The 10,680-nt window shown below is 41.6% G+C and overlaps 1 long non-coding RNA gene across 1 annotated transcript; it reads left to right on the top strand.

Annotated features, from left to right (window-relative positions):
* Positions 1 to 5,486: 5,486 nt before the first annotated feature.
* LOC121538797 lies at positions 5,487 to 7,105 on the top strand. The gene is made up of 4 exons (XR_005995250.1): positions 5,487 to 5,733; positions 6,151 to 6,288; positions 6,369 to 6,461; positions 6,551 to 7,105. It is a non-coding gene; the product is annotated as an uncharacterized LOC121538797 (long non-coding RNA).
* Positions 7,106 to 10,680: the final 3,575 nt, after the last annotated feature.

Raw genomic sequence — 10,680 nt, 5'->3', positions numbered from 1 at the left:
GCAGTATAAATAGTTTATGTTGTTTGACAGCTACCACACTGCAGTAACCAAGCATTTCCAAAACCTCCCCAGGCTGTATGGACTGGGGGGAAAACGTAGCTATAGTGCTCAGGTGCTATATTCTACACATCAATCACTCTGTAATCTCTATAAGCTAAGTTAACATAACAGCCGTTCCATTCCAGTGTTGTATTGATGCCTGATTAAGGACAAACTCTGAGAGGCACGTCCCACGAAGGAGTGAAAAGCATTGATGTCAACATTAGTGTCAAGACGGCGGGACATTACAGGAAAGAATGCAAGCGGTGCAAAGAGTGCTTTTGATTTTTAATAACACTAACTCACCTGTTGCCGTGGATAGGCCATTGGAATTCCATTTGGAAGTCCCTGGTAGTCTGCTGAGGTTCAGGTCCAGCCGTGTAATGGTCCCCTTGTTGCCATTCTTATCTATGACCTCCGTGGTGACTTTGGGCTCCTCTTTGGCTCCAGTCCTGGGGCTGTCACTGTCCGTCTCCTGGTCAACGTCCTCGTCAGAGAGGAGCAGGATGCGATGGTTGAGCTGGGGGCTGGGGAGCTTGTTCGATAGGGGGGACAGCACTGGGGACATTCTCTGCAGACTGTTGGTGGCAGGGTAGGATGTGTTGAACACCCCACACAGAGAGGGTGAAGAGGGGCTTTTACTGTGGAATTTGGCAGAGGAGGCCTCAACAGGGAGTGAGTGATGCAGCTGTAGCCCCTCTGGAGGTTTGGTTCCTCCCGTATCTCTATTGTCCCTGTTTAGACTCCTCCACTCCCCATACCCCTGCTGACAGCTGCTCGTCCCCGGCTGAGGTACATCTGATTCAGCCTCTGGATAGAACTCTTTGGACCAGTCTGTGCTAAGATGTCTAACCCGTTGCACTGTGCCCTCCACCTCCTGCACCTTGGCCACCACCCTAACCCCTGTGTCCCTCCTGTTGATCTCATCATACAGCTGGTGGGCTGACTTGTCCTCAGACCTCATGAGACGAATGTTGTTCCCACTCATCATATGCTCTCGTTGGACATGATCCTGCACGTCTTCCAATAAACTACAGGACGAAGCTTCGTAGCCCAAACAGAGTTCACTGTCGTACTCAGACATGTTGTTGCAGAAGTCCAGGTCTAGTTCAGAGGCACGAGAGTCATCCTCCATGAAGTCCCAGCCCTCCCTAGTGATATGGAAGTGCTCCTCCATAAGGAGGATGGGGTTGCTGGCCACACTGACATAGGAACCTGACATTGGCGTGTCCGAAGTTTGGAGAAAGGCTGGGGTCCCAGGAATCATTTGCTCCTCCGCCACTGGGACGAGGTTGGATTGATCCCGGGTCTGAGCCGAGGACTGGACAGATAAAGACTGGACTGCAGTGCTCCCTAGCCCTACTTTCTTCTTCATCTTGCTGTGCAGGAACTCCTCTGCACTGTCTAACTTCTTTCCCCCCAGGTTCTTCAGCTTCCTGCCCAGTGAGGAGGCTCTATTGTGCCCCAGGGACATAGAGAGAGCATGTTGAGCATTGCTGCTGAGGACCTGTCCTGAGAAGCTCCCACGACCCTCCCCGTGACCCTGGAGCTTCCCGTCCTGATTACCCATCCTGACTCTGTCAGCGCAGTCTCCACACAGAGATAGGAGATCAGCTAGCAACTGGTGGTGCTCTGCGGCCAGCCAGCAGAGCTCAGCAACAGCCTCATTTGTTGCCTGGCAGGAGTTGAGGAGTTCGCCTGCGGACTCATAAGACTGGCTTCTTTGTTTGGCTACTGTGGGATCCACCTCTCCCTGGTCTTGGTCATTACAGGGCTGGGTCCCTGGGGCCCTCCCCTTGGGGAGATAGAGGCTGATACTGCACAGTTCCCGGATGGGCTCATAGAGACGCAGGACCGTATGCCTGCCCTGCATTATGGGCGCCATGCTAATCGCTTAAGCACTTTATTTAAATGGACCGTTGTCCCCAGATGCTGGTGTGTTTGGCGTTGGACTGTAGAGGAAGAGTCTGAGGAGCCCTAGGTGTTCATCACCTGGTTGATCGAACTCCTGTCAGAGAAAAAATGGCTTTCATTGAGACAAACATCCATGAATCTGCCTGAGTAAATATAAAGCATGTAACAGCTGTCAATCAATTTTGTATAGTCATGAAACAAAATAAATGCATTTTGACAGATTTTTTAAAAACTACCACCAATACAAGTAACCTAAAATTACTATTAAAAGTTCTAGCAATACAAAGAGCAAAGTATTTTTAAAAGTAATTCAGGGCCAGTGTTCTGAGGGAATACAACATAAAGGTAGAACAAAAGCAGAAATAGAAATAACAAAATCTTTAAGGCTTTGTTATTTGTCTGCTATTCCATTGAAAATAACAGGTGCACCAGTGGAAATGCTTAGCACAACAGAAGTCTGTGCATTTGACAAACAAGCAAAACAAGCCGGACCATTTTAGACAGAAGATCTTTGGCATTACATCAAGAGTAATAGGTCTTAGTTTCATTATTTAATGCACCCCACTGCAGCAGTCCTGCATATAACCTTGAATAGGGATGCACTTAATTTACATTTAGGCTATGCACTTGCACAGATGAGAGGTTTAGGACTGTGGTTCCCAACCAGGGGTACTGTACTAGGACCCCTGGAGGTACTTGGCCTATCCACAGGGGGTACTTGAGAAGACTCATGAGACATTAGGCTTACTGGTAAAATGCTCAAGGGGGTACTTCAGGGGTACTCCGGGCAGAGCAAAATTCAGTTGGTGGTACAGTAAGCGAAAAAGGTTGGGAACCACTGGAGTAGGAGATAAATCTCCTTATCAGATATTCACTAAGTGTACAAAACATTAGGAACACCTGCTCTTTCCATGACATAGACTGACCAGGTGAATGCAGGTGAAAGCTACTGTATGATCCCTTATTGATGTCACTTATTAAATCCACTTAAATCAGTGTTAATGAGGGGAGGAGACAGGTTGAGACATGGATTGTGTATGTGTGCCATTCAGAGGATGAATGGGCAAGCCAAAATATTTAAGTGCCTTTTTTTAAGTGCCAGGCACACCAGTTTGAGTGTGTCAACAACTGCAACGCTGCTGGGTTTTTCACAATCAACAGTTTCCAGTGTGCATCAAGAATGGTCCACCACCCAAAGGACATCCAGCCAACTTGACACAACTGTGGGAAGCATTGGCGTCAACATGGGCCAACATCCCTGTGGAACGCTTTCGAAACCTTGTAGAGTCCATGCCCCGACGAATTAAGGCTGTTCTGAGGGCAAAAGGGGGTACAACTCAATATTTGGAATGTGTTCCTAATGTTTTGTACACTCAGTGTATACCCTACATATGCCCTTATAGCAAATTCATGGATGACTGTCTTTAACTGGTGTAAAGCAGGTCATTCTGATATTTACTGTACTGTACCTAAGATCAGAACATACTGTAACATTGGGAGTGGGACATGCACGACTGCGCTGCTGGTCAAATCACAGTGGGCTCATTCATGAGTACAAAGCAGTCAGGATCGAAGTGAATTAACAGCGTGGAAAGACGTCACTAATGGACATTGGATCTATTGACTATGTATTGTATACCAATGTAATCCTAGTCTCGCTGGGTCATCCTTTCAAATTTAAGTAATCCTAATCTACCAACAAAAAATGGCATGTTATTTAACGGATAGCTAGAAAGACAGACAACATTTCTCATTACTGTTCTAGTCAATTGTTGCAGTCTTCATCCACATCATCGTCATCATCAGCAAAACAAACTATCATGTTTATTGAAGCACTGACAACCCACCTAAAAGGCATTCCATCAACATTTTACAAACTGCGTCAAAGACGTCCCAAAAGGTGAAGATGAAGTCACAAGCATACAAATATGTTAGTACCACATATAAAAGAGTGATAATTGTCTCTTTAAATAATGTATCTGTACTGTACTGTACATCTTTGAGTTGAACTGTTTACATCCCCGCCTCCGTAGGGTTTCACCTTGCAGCAGCAAGCCATTTAATACCTGCGTCTCTATTCTGTTTCCTGTTTCACAAACTATGCACAAGATATATCGTTAAAATAAACTATTCCATTATGTCTTACGTTAATAAATTCCATAGGAAAACTGTGCACCATTAAGTTGAACGTCTCCTCTAAATATTATCCAAAAGGAAGTGTCCTAATTGAATAATCAAAAGCATGGAGACATCCAACGCACCTCCTGCAGGTAAATGATATAGCTTTTTGAAGGAGATAAACTGCGATTTACCTATTTTAGTTGCATGACAAATCATTTCTCCATATCTCCTCACTGCAGCCAACCAGCGTCCACCGCTGCCTCTTGGAGGGCAGCGTTTATCCTTCGTGACAGACAAGCGTTTGGGCTAATTGGAGAGCTCGGTGTTTTTTTTGACGCTCTATTGGTGCACCGGGACAGTCCCGCCCTAGCACACTGAGTCAGAGCAGCTGCAGCTCTCAGGTAATGACAAAAAAACTCACAAAATAGACAGTCCGTATTTAGAGAGGACCTGGCAGAGGACAAGAAGGGCTGTACATCAATGCGCTATCACTATTTAGGTGTATAAGGAGGAGTCATATTATGTGAAATAGTAATGAAGTCACATTGTGGCTTTAAGAATGAGTGGATTGAATAAAATGAATAAACTGTAGGCTTATTACTTGATTCTCTCCCTGGACCCTGCATAGATCAGCTTTATCCTCTGATACACATAAAGTAGGCAACTCAAACAGCAATATGATAAAATGGCAAATAATAACCATTTTGGGAGACTTCGCTCTGGCTGGGATCTAACCAGCAACAATTCCCTTATACAACATTATAAACCAAGTGTATTTCTGTAGGCCTACATGTAGGCTACTTTAATGAGTGTGTAAGGTAGTGGACCTTACTGTCTTGTTAGGGGGGTGTGAAGCATCAAGTCAAGCAGAATTCAGGTGCAAAATGGTGGGATTTATTTACAGGTGCAGGTGAATAAAGCTGGATCCAAACTATGTAGCTAGGCTACACAGAAGGCTGATGAACATTTAGCCCTAGCTATCCTCCATAGCTAACTATCTTATTGACGCCACAATAATTTGGTTGTTGCCTATTTATACACTATTTATTAAACAATTTCTTGTCTCTTGTCATCATTGAACCTCTACTACTCTAGCTACATGACAATGATTTGTTTAGCATAGCAACTTGGAATAAATAGAAGGAAAGATGCATCCACTGCAGTCCCAGAGCCGAGCCGCCTGCACTCAAAAAAATAAAACCAGAAAGTTGTTTGTATTAAATAATATTTATATGTTACAATTACGAAATAAACACACTTTTGACATTTTAGTTAAACCAATTGCATTATACTTAAATAATAGAGTCGTATGTCAGGATTACTTCCATGACATTACTAGAATCGACGTAATTTCATTATTTAAATCGCGAAAGACAAATAAAGAGTGTCCAATACACTTTCCGTACCTATCCTGCACATGTTCAGTCTGGATCGCGGCACCGTGTAAAAAAGGAAGTGGGTCGCAATCATTGCTTTTGGCTTTTTCTAATTGAATTTGATAATCCTTTGCTATCCTCCACATTATATACCACCTTTTTGATAACGATAACACTGGGATTATAACTGTTCATTGTATTACGGAATTTACGGAACTGAAATACACCTAATTGTGGTGAATATCTTTGGTCATACTATCCGACGACATCCACCTGCATTTAGGTAAGTAAATCAACAATAGTGATTCCACAATATATACATTTAGGATACTTTGTAAATAATATTTGTCGGTGCTTTGAATTCAATTAGACTAGCTGTCTTTCCAATGGCTACATGGCATAACATTCTATTTTATCTTCCGGCTAACGTCTTCTCTTAGCTAGGTAAGTTAGCTACACTAACTTTAATGTCGTTTTGTTGATTCTCTTTCTTGGCGTCTTTTTTGACTGAGTCATGTCAATTTTAGGCTAATTTTAGTTGTTAAAGGGTTGAGAGATGTCAGAAGTTGCATAATGTTAAATGTTCAAACATACTGTGCTACTAGCTATTGTTTGGAACTAAAGCCTTCAGTAAAGGTTGAGGAAAGAACATGTTTAATGTTTTCAAATGTTATGGATTTCTTTATTTTTTCTTTTTCAGTGATATGAATGTGGGACTGGAAAGAGTGTGCTGAATGTTGAATCTGTATCTACAAGGTATCAGTTACTAAAACACTACAAATTAAGGCATGGCCATTTTGGGTGTGAGATGGGCCGCATAATGGAAACAATGGACAAGGTGTGTACTCAACCTAGTTTTTTAAAGTTGTGATAGTTGTGTACAGACTCGTAACTATTTGTCCCTGTGGTATTTTACAGAAGGCCAGCATCGAAACAAGACGGGAATGCATTCTAAAGGCACTGATTGTTTACCTCAACGAAGAACCTGCAAATCTTGTAAAGAAGTACTTGGTATGTTTTTTAAAAGTTTTTTTTACTAGTGATGCACTACTCAGCTTTTGATTTGCTACTTTTGCTAATTGCTTTTTCCTTTTTGTAAGGACATTGACCTTGGTGCAAAGAAAAAAATGGAGGACACTGTCATTGGAATATATATACGTCATCAAAAAGGAAGGAGCAGAGGCTATGGATCCCCCAGAGGACGTTGAGGTCATAATAGAGGGTGTTGAAGTGCTGCAAGAGCTGGGAGACGTTGCAAATGCTTGTGCATCGTCGCTTGGCCTGATATACTGTTTGAATTTGAGCTACCCAAAAGCCCTGAAGTACACATTTGAGGTGCTGCAAAAAGTTTTGATGGAGTGGGATGGGAACAAGCTCTCAACAGTGCAAGTGCTGAAAAACAAACTAATGCAATGAAAATTACATCATACATGGATAAAGGTACTTTGGACTGTCAGAAGTACCAAGCAATGGTGGACCTTCTTTTGCAGCACTACGTCGAACATTCATGCACCAAACCGGACTGACTGAGTTCAATTTAGTTTACAACTGTATATTGTATTTTTGGAATAGAGAGAGAATTATGACATACAGTGGCTTGCGAAAGTATTCACACCCCTTGGCATTTTTCTTATTTTGTTGCCTTACAACCTGGAATTAAAATGGATTTTTTGGGGGGTTGTATCATTTGATTTACACAACATGCCTACCACTTTGAAAAGGCAATTTTTTTGGTGAAACAAACCAGAAATAAGAGAAAAAAACAGAACTTGAGCATGCATAACTATTCACCCCCCCAAAGTCAATACTTTGTAGAGCCACCTTTTGCAGCAATTACAGCTGCAAGTCTCTATAAGCTTGGCACATCTAGCCACTGGTTTTTTTGCCCGTTCTTCAAGGCAAAACTGCTCCAGCTCCTTCAAGTTGGATGGGTTCCGCTGGTGTACAGCAATCTTTAAGTCATACCACAGATCCTCAATTGGATTGAGGTCTGGGCTTTGACTAGGCCATTCCAAGACATTTAAATGTTTCCCCTTAAACCACTCAAGTGTTGCTTTAGCAGTATGCTTAGGGTCATTGTCCTGCTGGAAGGTGAACCTCTGTCCCAGTCTCAAATCTCTGGAAGACTGAAACAGGTTTCCCTCAAGAATTTCCCTGTATTTAGCGCCATCCATCATTCCTTCAATTCTGACCAGTTTCCCAGTCCCTGCCGATGGAAAAACATCCCCACAGGCTCTGTCGCAGCCGGCCGCGACCGGGAGACTCATGGGCGGCGCACAATTGGCCCAGCGTCGTCCAGGGTAGGGGAGGGAATGGCCGGCATGGATGTAGCTCAGTTGATAGAGCATGGCGTTTGCAACGCCAGGGTTGTGGGTTCGATTCCCACGGGGGGCCAGTATAAAAAAAAAAAATGTATTCACTAACTGTAAGTCGCTCTGGATAAGAGCGTCTGCTAAATGACTAAAAATGTTTTAAAAAATGTAAAAATGATGCTGCCACCACCATGCTTCACTGTGGGGATGGTGTTATCGAGGTGATGAGAGGTGTTGGGTTTGCGCCAGACATGGTGTTTTCCTTGATGTCCAAAAAGCTCAATTTTAGTCTCATCTGACCAGTGTACCTTCTTCCATATGTTTGGGGAGTCTCCCACGTGGCTTTTGGCGAACACAGAACGTGTTTACTTCTTTTTTTCTTTAAGCAATGGCTTTTTTCTGGCCACACTTCCGTAAAGCCCAGCTCAAAGTGGTCCTATGGACAGATACTCCAATCTCTGCAGTGGAGCTTTGCAGCTCCTTCAGGGTTATCTTTGGTCTCTTTGTTGCCTCTGTGATTAATGCCCTCCTTGCCTGGTCTGTGAGTTTTGGTGGGCAACCCTCTCTTGGCAGGTTTGTTGTGGTGCCATATTCTTTCCATTTTTTTAATAATGGATTTAATGGTGCTCTGTGGGATGTTCAATGTTTCAGATATTTTTTTATAACCCAACCCTGATCTGTACTTCTCCACAACTTTGTCCCTGACCTGTTTGGAGAGCTCCTTGGTCTTCATGGTGCCGCTTGCTTGGTGGTGCCCCTTGCTTAGTGGAGTTGCAGACTCTGGGGCCTTTCAGAACAGTTGTGTGTGTATATATATATATATATATATATATATATATACTGAGATCATGTGACACTTAGATTGCACACAGGTAGACTTTATTTAACTAATTATGTGACTTCTGAAGGTAATTGGTTACGCCAGATCTTATTAAGGGGCTTCATAGCAAAGGGGGTGAATACATATGCATGCACCACTTTTCCGTTATTAATTTTTTTGGATTTTTTGAAATAAATAATTTTTTTAATTTCACTTAACCAATTTGGACTATTTTGTGTATGTCTATTACATGAAATCCAAATAAAAATCCATTTAAATTACAGGTTGTAATGCAACAAAATAGGAAAAACACCAAGGGGGATGAATACTTTTGCAAGGCACTGTATTATTTGGAATGGAATTAGAGTGCAAGGCTTGACTTGTGTTTAATATAAATTACTTTATTTTCAAGACACATATTTGAAGGCAACTGAACAGTTTTAAATTAGGCGTCAGTGCACAATGCCATGTCACAAATGTATTATATCATTATTGTGCAAGACTAACATTATTTCCAAGACAAATATCAAGCTAAACTGAACTGTTTTAAGTTGGTGTCAATGGACTACATGCCATTTCAGAAGTCAATCAAACCTGTCTCTTGAGTTGAACTAACATTGTTCCAAATGTTTTGCTCTTTCAACATTTAGTTGATATAGTCATAAAGTACATTGCCAAGAATGCTTTGATCATGCACCCAAAGGCAACAATGACATTGTTCTAAGTGAATTCAGACATGTTACTGGCCCTTTTAGTTTATTGAAGGCAGTACATCTGTTCAATCAAGAAGTAAACAAGGTTTTTACAGAATATGCAGTATGATCTGTAGTGTTTCCAAATCTAAATTATTAGGAATTATTCACTTTAATGCAAGTGTGCTTGCCACTGTTTAGTTTCATGTGAAGCTGATGACTTATTTCTCGTTGCCTGTTACCTTGGTAATAACTTGAAATGAAGTCAGCTAAACCAAAGTGACTTGTGTTGTATTTATGTGACTCACTTCAGTTAGTAAAACACTATGGAACTCAAGTTTAATTTTATCATGCTAGGTAAATTAAACATAAGTAGAGGATTTAGAAGCGAGCTAATAAAAACGTTATCGATAGCATTTACTCAGTGCAACCGTGTTAGATGTACCTAACTGTATTTAGTAGTAATCTAAATTCGATCATTAATATTTACTCAACTCAGTTTTGTGGAACCAGTTGACATAACTGGGTCAAGTAAATCCAACACTTCATTTTTTTGAGTGTGTCACTAAAACCCGCCTGCCACTAAAATCCGCCTGTCACTAAAACCCGCCTGTCACTAAACATATTATTCTGTACATAAATCAGTGTCACTCCATTTAGTATATGTTACGTTGCTTGACCAAGCCTAGCTACCTTTCGTCATTTCCTTCTTTTTAGGCGCGTAACCAGCAAACTAGCAAAGATAATTTAAATAACTCACAAGTTTGGAAACTCTGTTGCTAGCGGTTCCTGTGGGTCAGAGCATATTTCAGTCCTAAATTGCAGCAGTGGTGGTTAGACTAGCTACTGCCATATATATAGACATTCCTAATTGACAGATGTAGTTTGAGATGTCTGGAAGAGGTGGAAAGCATTTCAGTCTGTGAGTGCCCAAATGTAACCATTTCAAAGAGAGCATAGGTTTTTAGTTTTCTCCATGGAAATGGTTAACAAGTGCATTTACTACCACTATCTCTATTCTAAACGTGTATACATTTGATACGTTTTCAGATTAAATGTGACCCTGGCATTAAACTTGTGAATCTATCTTTATTTTAATCTGGAGACAAGTTGAATTGAACCTGCAATACAACTGGGATCAACCTGCTTATCTTTCTGTATTTTGTTAATGTTACAACCCTTACATTTTTCATATACAGTAAACTTTGTATATAACATTTTGGTTTGTGTGCTGAATAATTTCAAATGGCCAGCCACTCTTATCAGTATGCACTGTTGAGATTGCTCTGAGGTACAGTATACGTCCTGTTCAAATCTAACCCAAACAGATTTGGATTGTCGTGTAACTAGTATACACATCCTGCATTGCGTTATTTAAATTGTGCTAAGCATTTGTATGGGTGAAA

Source organism: Coregonus clupeaformis, chromosome 25 (assembly GCF_020615455.1).
Source record: "Coregonus clupeaformis isolate EN_2021a chromosome 25, ASM2061545v1, whole genome shotgun sequence".
NCBI classification, from domain to species: Eukaryota; Metazoa; Chordata; class Actinopteri; order Salmoniformes; family Salmonidae; genus Coregonus; species Coregonus clupeaformis.
The sequence above is the reverse complement of the archived record's forward strand: the minus strand, read 5'-3'. Positions and strand labels throughout refer to the sequence as shown.